The sequence below is a fragment of the Pelodiscus sinensis genome, chromosome 32 (assembly GCF_049634645.1).
Source record: "Pelodiscus sinensis isolate JC-2024 chromosome 32, ASM4963464v1, whole genome shotgun sequence".
Classification (NCBI taxonomy): domain Eukaryota; kingdom Metazoa; phylum Chordata; order Testudines; family Trionychidae; genus Pelodiscus; species Pelodiscus sinensis.
Genome location: NC_134742.1, coordinates 9,779,074 through 9,789,157, shown reverse-complemented (window position 1 = coordinate 9,789,157; position 10,084 = coordinate 9,779,074). Strand labels below are relative to the sequence as shown.

Genomic DNA, 10,084 nt, shown 5'->3' with positions numbered 1-10,084 from the left:
TTTCCAGACCTTTTGGCATCCTAAGACAATAGAAAGTTAATCCCATTTTGATGGGGCAGTCTGTGCATGTCTGTTTTGATGGCAGAGCCAGGGATACAACACTTGTCAGGCTGTAGTTGGATTAAGTTTGTATCTTTTACTGCTGATGCTCCTGGCTTAATCTGTGGCCATGGACCTCAGCAGCTCTGCAGTCATCTGGTCTGATGGGAGCGGCACAGCTCAGGGGCAGGGGGGTATGGGGGCATGGGAAGGAAACGGCTTGGGGATGTTCCCCACTTGGAGCTCTATGACCTGCCCTGAGGCCACGATCATTCCAAAGCTCATTAGATGGGCTGGAGGAATTTACATTCTCTGCCAGGCCTCGCAACGTGCACATCTCTTCAGCTGCCTGTTGTCCAGCCCTTCAAACAGCAAGTGGTTGCTGGTGTCTGGCTCACGGCAGAGCCCCCATCTGGTGGTTTATAAAGAACGAGGCATGAGAGAGGCACAGGAGAAGAAGCTTGCACCAGTGATGGCTTTAGCAGGGGTTCATGGGTACAATGACCCTCACAGAAACACCATAAGGGTGTTTTCTGTCCCATAGGGCTTGGTCTGGCTCCTGGTGACTTGAGGAGTCGAACCACTCACAGCTGCGCCCTCCCACCTCCATACCATGACCCAAAACCCAGCCTGGTGCAAAGGGTTGGCGGGGAGGGGATGTAGGTTGAATCTGCCCTCCGTGGGCAAAGGAAGAGGCATCACCATTGATTGGGGAGGCTCCATCCACCACTGGTTCATACAGACAAATGTTTCCATGCCTGCAAAGTGATGGGGGCCCTTTACGTTCCTCGATAGACCCTGCGCAAGCAGGAGGGTGGACGGTCTCTGACTCCACTCTCTCCAACCTGCTAGGGTCCCTAGCAGGGGCTGCACTCGCCCTTGGGGCTGGCAAAAGTCGGATTCTAACCCTTTCAGCAGGCACCTTACCCTCCTCCCTGCCTTCAGCCAGCCTGGGGGAGAGGGAGCTCGAAACCCACCACCCCAGGTTGATGCTTTACACACCAGGCTACTGGAGGACCCATCACGCTGCCCTAACTTCAGTATCCACTTTGCCCTCCCTGCCTTCAGCCAGCCTGGCCCCTGCCCCAGCTAACTAACCCATGCGGAACTTTCTCTTTCAGAAGTGGGAGAAAGAGCTAAAAGCCCGCCCCCCCCCCCCTGCAATACAAGCTGCAGGTGAGATGGAATCTGCCCCTGAATCTGCAGTGCCTTGGGCCAGAGGGTGACCAACCTCTGCACAGGGGTGAAAGGTCGAAGGAGGCAGCAGAGCCTTTCCCACCACCCTGGCACTTTTCGGGGGCCGCACGCGCTTTGGTGCTGCTCAGGGGAGCGCACCAGTTGTAACCCCCATGCACTAGGGAGGATTTGGGGCCACAGCAAATGTGGGCCAGCAGAGCTGGCTGGCCCTGATGGGAGGACACAGTGCTCAGTCATTTCTGCGCTCCGTCCCAGGACAGCCATGGATTCACTGCCATTGTCGTCCCTTAATGAGCCCAAGGGGACTCCAGCCTTTGGAAAGGACACTGGGGGAGTCCAGGGTGATTTCAGATCATTTGAGAGAGCTGGAGATGGAGAGGAATCTCTGTCGCATCCCTGCATAAAGTGTATGTTCTGTTTTATTAGTTTCCTTTCATTGTTTCATATTCCTGAGCTAATTTTCTTACAGCCTAACTGAGGTCACATGAAAAAAAAAACCGGTTCTGCAAGCTGAGTTTGCCACTGCTGTAGCTGAAATCAGCTGGCAGCTGGGAAGGGGACAGGCTGTGAACATTAGACTTTCAGGAAATAAAGCAGAGACACTTTGCCATAAAGTCACTTATCAATTCCAGGTGCATTGCTCACCATTGAACTGCTGATATTTTCATTTCTGTTGAGACACGGGTGAAGCTACTTAGCTGCCCTTTCCCAGATACACCAATGCAAGCTGCGCAGAAGTGGTCTCTAGGGGCACATCTACACAGCAGGGTGAACATCCAATTGAGATACACAACTTCTGCCACGTCAATTGCATAGCTGAAGTAGAAATAGCTTAATTTGGCTTTTAAGAGCACTCTTCCTCCAACTTCTCTTACTCCTCGTGAAATGAGGGTCACAGGAGTTGGAATAAGACGACCTCCAGCTTGACAATATTTTGAAATAACGGCTTGCTGTATAGACACGCTCTTTGTTATTCCGAAATAACGCTGCTGTGTAGACGTTCCCTAGGATTTCAGTCAATGGGGGTACGTCTAAACTACATGGCTCCGTCGACGGAGCCATGTAGATTTGTTTTTCTGGCAAAGGCAAATGAAGCCGCGATTTAAATGATCGCGGCTTCATTTACATTTACATGGCTGCCGCACTGAGCCGACAAACAGCTGATGAGCTGTTTGTCTGCTCAGCGCGCTAGTCTGGACGCTCCCCTGCCAACATCAAAGCCCTTTGTCGGCAGCCCCGGTAAACCTCATCCCACGAGGAATAACGGGGCTGCCGACAAAGGGCTTTGATGTCGGCAGGGAAGTGTCCAGACTAGCGCGCTGAGCGGACAAACAGCTCATCAGCTGTTTGTCGGCTCTGCGCTGCAGCCATGTACATTTAAATGAAGCCGCGATCATTTAAATCGCGGCTTCATTTGCCTTTGCCTATCTGTCTAATCTACATGACTCCATCGATGGAGCCATGTAGTCTAGACACAGCCTGGGAGCCCTAAATGCTATATGGCGCCCTAGCGAGCCCTTGTACAGTCACTAGTCTGTTGTGAGCCAACTGAATTGCTGGGTCCCATGTGCTTCTGAGCCAGCTGGCACTGGGCAGAGTCTAGTCACTGTATACAGCCCTGGGAATTCTAGGGCTCAGGCCTTTAATCTATTCTCCTTTCGGATGTGGGAGGTCTGCATGCCTCTTCCCAGAAGTCTGACACAAGCCTTTGAGCCTCTTTAACCTTCACATCACTTACACTCACTGCCTCAGAGCAAGGCTGGGGGCACTCCAAGCAGGGCCAGATTTAGGAAGTGCAGGTTGAGCAAAAAAAAAAAAAAAAAAAACCCCAAAACAACCCAACACACAAAGAAACAACTCACAGCCCCTTTAAATCCCCAGCAACAGGGCAGAGTCCCACTTTCCAGCCAAACTCACAGGCCGACTCCACCTCCTGCAGCGCACAGAAGCAGCCACGCTCCTCCTCCAGGGCCGACGCCCCCTCCTGCAGCACGCCCGGCACGCCAGTGCACCTGGCACACTTCTGGGTTTAGGGCACAGAGCCCTCTGGCTTTAGGGCATGGGGCCCTTTTAGGCACGGGACCCGATTCGGGGGAATTGGGCAAATCAGCCTAAAGCCAGCCCTGTCTCCGAGCTCACTCATTAAGGCTGTGTCTAGACTGCATCCCTTTTTCGTAAAAGGGATGCAAATTAGACATATCGCAATTGCAAATGAAGTGGGGATTTAAATCTCCCCCTACTTCATTAGCAAAAAAATGGCTGCCGCTTTTTTCTGGCTTGGAGCTTTGCCGGAAAAAAGCGTCAGTCTAGACACGGATCTTTCGGAAAATAAAGCCTTTTCTGAAAGATCTCTTATCCCTCTTAAAATGAGGCATAAGGGATCTTTCGAAAAATCCATAGCTTTTTCTCAACAAAACCGTAGTCTAGACCTACTCCGTCCTCAGATTAGAGCATCCTATTGCTCCCCTGCCAGCAGTACAGCCAGTCCTTCTCCCTTGCATCCCAGGGAGAGACTGCCCTCTGTTCTGCTGAGCAGCCCTTTTTATATGGGCTGTTCCAACAAGCCTTTTCCTTACTGATTCTTTTAATAAGCTCCTCCCTGATTGGAGGACCTCAATAGGACATCCAGTTCCGTGCCCTGAACCAAGGTAGGATTAGTATTATCTAACCTGTCCTTGAAGGGTGTTTGTCGAACCCAGCTGTGGCCAACCTGAGGCTCACGAGCTGCATGCAGCTCTCTCCCCCACCCTGTGACTCGTAAGTTGCCCCCACAACCCGAAAAATGGCTCTCTCCTCCCGGCTCCCTGTGCTGACCTGGGCAGGGGAGCTGTCTGGCACAGTCATGAAAGATGTAGAATTAAAGATGGCGGTGGGAGCCTGTTGTGGCCAAAAAGCCTCAAAATGCATTTTCTTAAAGGGGTGGAACTTTTTTTTCCCCCCTCAACAACTTTGTCCTGGCTCTTGGCGCTGGATCCACTGCTATCTTGTCTCTTTGCCCAGAATGGGTTGGCCACCCCTGGTCTAACCTATGGGAGATTCCACAACCTCCCTAGGTAACTTCTTCTACTGTTAACCTACCCCAGCAGTGAAAATGGGTTAACATTTCTTACAAGTACAGACCTATTGCAACCTAATCTCTGCCAGCTCTTCAAATAGCTCCCTGCAGGCTTTTGCTACAGCTCAGCCAGTTCTTGTCAGCACTGCGTACCAGGGTGACCTGCTTACTGCTTACTTTCACCTCCAAACTCCCCTGACAGTTTTTGCTAATGTCTAAACCAAGTCTCCCTTGCTGGAACTTAAGCACATTATTCCTTGTTCTGTCCTCCATGGTTAAGGAAAGCAACTTATCACTCTCTTCTTTATAACAAACTTTTACATCCCTGAAAACTGTTCTCGTGTTCCCCTCACTCTTCTCCACACTAAACAAACCCAATTTATTTTCAATCTTTCTGTGTAAGTGATGTTTTCTAGACCTGTCATCATTTTAATTGCTCTCTGCTGGACTTTCTAATTTGTCCACATCTTTTCTGAAGCGTTGCTGCCCAGAACTGGACACAGTACTCCATGGCTACGTCTACACTGGCATGATTTTCCGGAAATGCTTAGAACGGCACAGTTTTCCGTTATAAGTATTTCCGGAAAAAGAGCGTCTACATTGGCAGGATGCTTTTCCGGAAAAGCATCCGTGGCCAATGTAGACACGCTTTTCCACAAAAAAAGCCCCGATCGTCATTTTCGCGATTGGGGCTTTTTTGCGGAAAACACTACTGGGCTGTCTACACTGGCCCTTTTCCGGAACAGTTTTCCGGAAAAAGGACTTTTGCCCGAACGGGAGCAGCATAGTATTTCCGGAAAAGCAGCTGATTTCTTACACTAGATCATCAGTGCTTTTCTGGACATTCAAGGGGCCAGTGTAGACAGCTGGCAAGTTATTCCGGAAAAGCAGCTGCTTTTCCGGAATAGGTGGCCCAGTGTAGGCACAGCCCATCAGTGCTGAGTAGAGTGGAAAAATTACTTCCTGTGTCTTTTTGTCCTCTGTTTTGCTCACTCTCTGACTTGCAGCTTGATGTCCAGGTCTGGAACCGGAGCCTGGGATTCTGCACTGGGAATTAGGGGGTGACTGAGGGGCTGGGCTGTGACCATCTCTGTGCTGGGGGGAGGCGCCCAGCAAGGGAGCTGGGGGTTCACTTGCCAGGGGTATTTGTGCTGCTCACTTAAATTCAGTCACACCTGCCTGCACAGAAACGCAGTCCACAGGGCCTGGAAAGGCCCAGCTGGATTTCCTGAGACACCCAGTGACTGTTCCTGGGGAGGGGCTGGCAAGGTTCTGAGCCCAGGGAAGCTGCTCTGAGCAGAAAGGCAGGTTCCCATAGAGACGTGAGTGGCTGAGAACAGGCGCATGGAGTGAAGGTGCCGCCCCCACTGTCCTTGCCCCTGTAGATTTCCCCTATTGCTGCACAAGGTAAGTGTCTCCCTGCAGCCCAGCTGGGGCACGTGGGACAGAGCAGCCAAGGGGAGTCGGAAGGACACTGCTCTGTGGAAAAGCTGGGGCAGAGCCAGGACTGTGGGGAGGGGCTGGGTACATTCCTGATCCCTGCTCTGGGGGCTCTGTGGTGGGAATTCTCACCTCTCTCTCTGCTGCTGGTTCCAGGTCTCAGGCAAACCTGAGGAGTCGCAGGTTACCAGTGTTGCTCTCGTATTGGTGACTCCAGCTCCCACCCCGGGGCAGAGATTGGCTCCCTGCCAGTGCCCCAGGCTTGGGAGATGACTAAGCCCATGGGGAAGGAGCTACACCCCCAGGGGAGAGGAGGAGTGATAACACCAGACCCTCGGGCCCATCCCTGTGTAGGGACACCACAGGGAGAGGCAAGAGCCAAGGGGCCTTCCACACCCTGCAGGCAAAACTGGGCGCTGGATCCCAGGGTAAGGGCCAGGGGGGTAGTTATAGAGCTGGGTTGTGACTCCAGATTGAAGGCTGGGAGACACTTCCCACCTTATCCCTGATCATCCCCCCTCTGCCTGGGACATCTCATAGACTCATAGACTTATAGACTTTAAGGTCAGAAGGGACCATTATGATCATCTAGTCTGACCCCCTGCACAGTGCAGGCCACAGAATCTCGCCCACCCCTCTTAGAATAATCCTCTCACCTATGAATAATCCTCTCATCAGAGGTCACTCTGCCTCCCCTGCCACTGCCAGCGAGGTTGACTCCTGCAGCCAGCAACAGGCCCTTGCTTGTCCCCTGGATCATGAGCTGAAGGGGATTTTACTTTGACTTTGGCCATTCAATTGGAAATGGGGAAATCAGTGGAGTTTGGTTGATACTGGGTTATCAGCGAGAAGAGGGCAAAATCCAAGGGAATTTTTCACCCTCACCCAATCATTAACTGGGATGTGCTGGGTCCCTGGGAGGCAGCAGGGAACCCAGGACAATGCTGCATAATTGGGGAGCATGTGCCAGTTGTTCAGGATGGCACTGTGCATATGCCAGGTGCCCAGGGCCCCATTCCAGGGAATTGGCCTAAAGCCAGCCCTGGCCTTATCCACGAGGCTGCTGGAGGACCTGCCCCCTCCCCACTACTAACACCAGGGGCCTTATCTTGCCCCCCCTCAGCTGGGCACCTGCTCCAGGCCTGGGAGGGTAGAGAAGAGTGTCTGGCAGTTCTGGGGCTGGCATGACTTGAACCCACCACCCCTGGCTCTGGAGATATAAACCTTATCTAGCATGCCACCTGAGGACCCAGCCCACCACCTTCCTTGGATTTTGTTTAAAACAAACAAAAGGAAGTTTTTCTTCACTCATCACACGTCAACCTGTGGGACTCCTTGCCAGAGGATATACTGAAGGCTAGAACTTTAACAAAGTTCAAAAAAGAGCTAGCTAGATTCATGAAGGTTAGGACCAGGATGGTTAGAAATGGTGCCCCTAGCCTGTTTCTCTGGAGGTGGGTGACAGTGAGGATTACCTGTTGTGACCCCTGCCTCTGGGACATCTGGTATTGACCAAAGCCAGCAGACAGGATGCTGGGCTAGATGGACCTTTGGTCTGACCCAGTATGTCCAGTCTTATGGGCTGCATCTAGACTGGCATGATTTTGCGGAAATACTTTTAACGGAAAAGTTTTGCAGTTAAAAGTATTTCCGCAAAAGAGCATCTAGATTGGCACGGATGCTTTTGTGCAAAAGCATCTGTGCCCAGTATAGACGCACTTTTGCACAAGATAGCTCCAATGGCCATTTTAGCCATGGAGCTTTCTTGCGCAAAAAATTAAGGTGCCTGTCTACACTGGCCCTCTTGCACAAGTATTCTTGCGCAAGAGGGCTTATCCCTGAGCGGGAGCATCAAAGTATTTGTGCAAGAAGCACTGAATTCTTACATTAGAACATCAGTGTTCTTGCACAAATTCAAGCGGCAAGTGTAGACAGCTAGCAAGTTTATGTGCAAAATCTTGCCAGTCTAGACAGTCTTGCCAGTCTAGACACACCCAAGATGTATGTATCCTTTTTGTGTATAAAATTAGACAGAGTGGGGAATGCTTTGTGGGTTTCAAATGTGTGAAGAAGGGGCATGGAAGGTGTCACTCTCAAAGTCTTGATGAGCAACTGTTAAACAATCTCTTTTGTCCTTAAGTCTAAGCAGTGGTTGGTAGGGAGTGGCCTCAAATCTTTAAAAAAGAATAGGAAAGCTGGGGCCTTGGTCTTTTGGCTGGGCAGCACCTGAAGGAAGAAGCTGAAGACACCAGGGTGGAGGGACAGCCTGTTTTGGAGGAGCAGCTGGAAAAGAGGTTTTAGGGTGAGTTTGAAGAGTTTGTACTGAGGTGCCAGTGTAGAATTAACCAAGCGTTTTGTTTCGTTTTGTAACCTACTTTGCTCTGCCTGTTCTCACTTATTACCACTTAAACCCTACTGCTTATACTTAATAAAATCACTTTTATTTTCTATCAAACCCAGTGTAAACAACTGTTACCTAGGGGAGCAATCAGTGTACACATTCCCCCTTACATTGTAAAAGGTGGCTTACCTAATTCTTCAGGGTTTGATCCCATTTGGGGTCATCCCTGGAAGCTGTGCCCTAAACTGTAATTGCCTAGGACCTGAAGAGGTTCACTGTCTATACTGCTTCTCAGGGGGGCAGAGACCTCAGCTCAGGGCCTTGGCTGGGGGAGAGCAGTGGAGCTAGCCCAGTAGGACTGGGCAGTGAGGAGCCCGAGAGCAGGAAGGCAAGTGGAAGTGGCTGTATCAGCACTCTGGGAGGCACCCTGAAGGGGTCATCTGTGACTGTACCCCGTCACACCCTCCACATGAGCAAGGGTATAAAGAGGGGCCTGTGAGTTCCTCCATCTTTGTTTCCATTTCTGTCTTCATTCCACCTCGTTACTTTAGGGGCATCTTTGCTATGAATTGAGCCAAAAGGTCTGATGACCCACCCTAACAAATGACGTGCTCTAAAAATATTTAAGATAGCAGCTTACTCCATCTCTGCTATAAGCCTGCACCAGGAACATTGCAATTAGGCTACATCTAGATTACACCCCTCTGTCGGCAGAGGGATGTAAATTAGATGTTTCAAAAGTGCAACTGAAGCGGAGATTTAAATATCCCATGCTTCATTTGCATAACGGCATCGTGGCGCTGTTTCGAACAAGTGCCATTTCAAAAGTAAAACCGTGGTTTAGATGTGGTTCTTTCAAAAACAGGATGCATTTTCAAAAGATCCTGTATTCCTCAAAAAATGAGTACAGGATCTTTCAAAAAAGCACCCCGTTTTCAAAAGAACTGCATCTAAACCAGTTTTACTTTCGAAATGGTGCTTGTTCAAAACAGCACCATGATGCAATTATGCAAATGAAGTACAGGATATTTAAATCCCTGCTTCATTTGCACTTTCAAAACGTGTACTTTACATTCCTCTGCCAGCAGAGGGGTGTAGTCTAGACGTAGCCTTAGTGTATTTAATTTGTTTCCTTTAACAATTTTACTCTCAAAATTTTTTCTTCATTATTAATAAATCTTTTGATTTTAGATTCTAAAGAATTGGCACAGCGTGCTCTTTTAGGTAGCATCTAAGGTATACATTGTCCTGGAAATGTGGCAGATTATTTGGGATCATGAGAACCTGTTTAGATTTGGTGAGATTGGTTTTCATAACCTTCATCTGTGTACGGTGCGGTAGTATTGGTTGTGGCACAGGAGAAACTGAAGGGTTTCTCTCCAGTATGGATTCTCCTATGTCTAACAAGGTCTGACCTCTCACTGAAGCTTTTTTCACACTCAGGGCAGTTATACACAGTGTTCTATTCAATTTTTCCCACACATGTGCAAAATGAATTTTGTTAGGGGCACCAATATGGAAAGAATGTGTGACACACCATCTCCATATTGGTACACAGAACTAAGTAGGAATGGGACTCAGGGGTTTGGATGTCGAAAGGAGGCTCAGGGCTGGGGCAAAGAGCCGGGGAGTGAAGGCTAACTGTGGGGTGAGGCTGGGGATAAGGGTCTCAGTGCTGAGATAGAGGTCTGAGGGTTTGAGGGCTCCAGCTGGGGGCTGAGCTCAAGAATGGAGGGATGTGAAGTGTAGGCCACTGAAAGGCTACATTCGGGACAGACGACTCCCAACCAGCTCCCTCTTCCCCAGCTCTGATGCTGCTGCGATGGGGGGAAGGGGGAGGGACACCTTTCCCTGCAATGGCAGCTGCAGGCCTGGGGCTGTGGGATAGTCAACTGCCCTTTGCCCATGGCAGTTGTGAGCTGGGGTTGAGACCAATGGGTAGAGGCATTTCTCCCTACCATGGCTCTAAGTGCTTATACTGCATTGAATAGGCTGCAGCACAGACATGTGTC

At 50.2% G+C, this 10,084-nt stretch overlaps 2 protein-coding genes across 6 annotated transcripts in view; both read left to right on the top strand.

The window, feature by feature from the left end:
* LOC102452245 (uncharacterized) overlaps positions 1-10,084 on the top strand; it is a 505,721-nt gene that overhangs the window by 258,283 nt on the left and 237,354 nt on the right.
* LOC102443700 (uncharacterized) overlaps positions 1-10,084 on the top strand; it is a 92,552-nt gene that overhangs the window by 36,673 nt on the left and 45,795 nt on the right. The gene's annotated exons all lie outside the window — the stretch shown is intronic.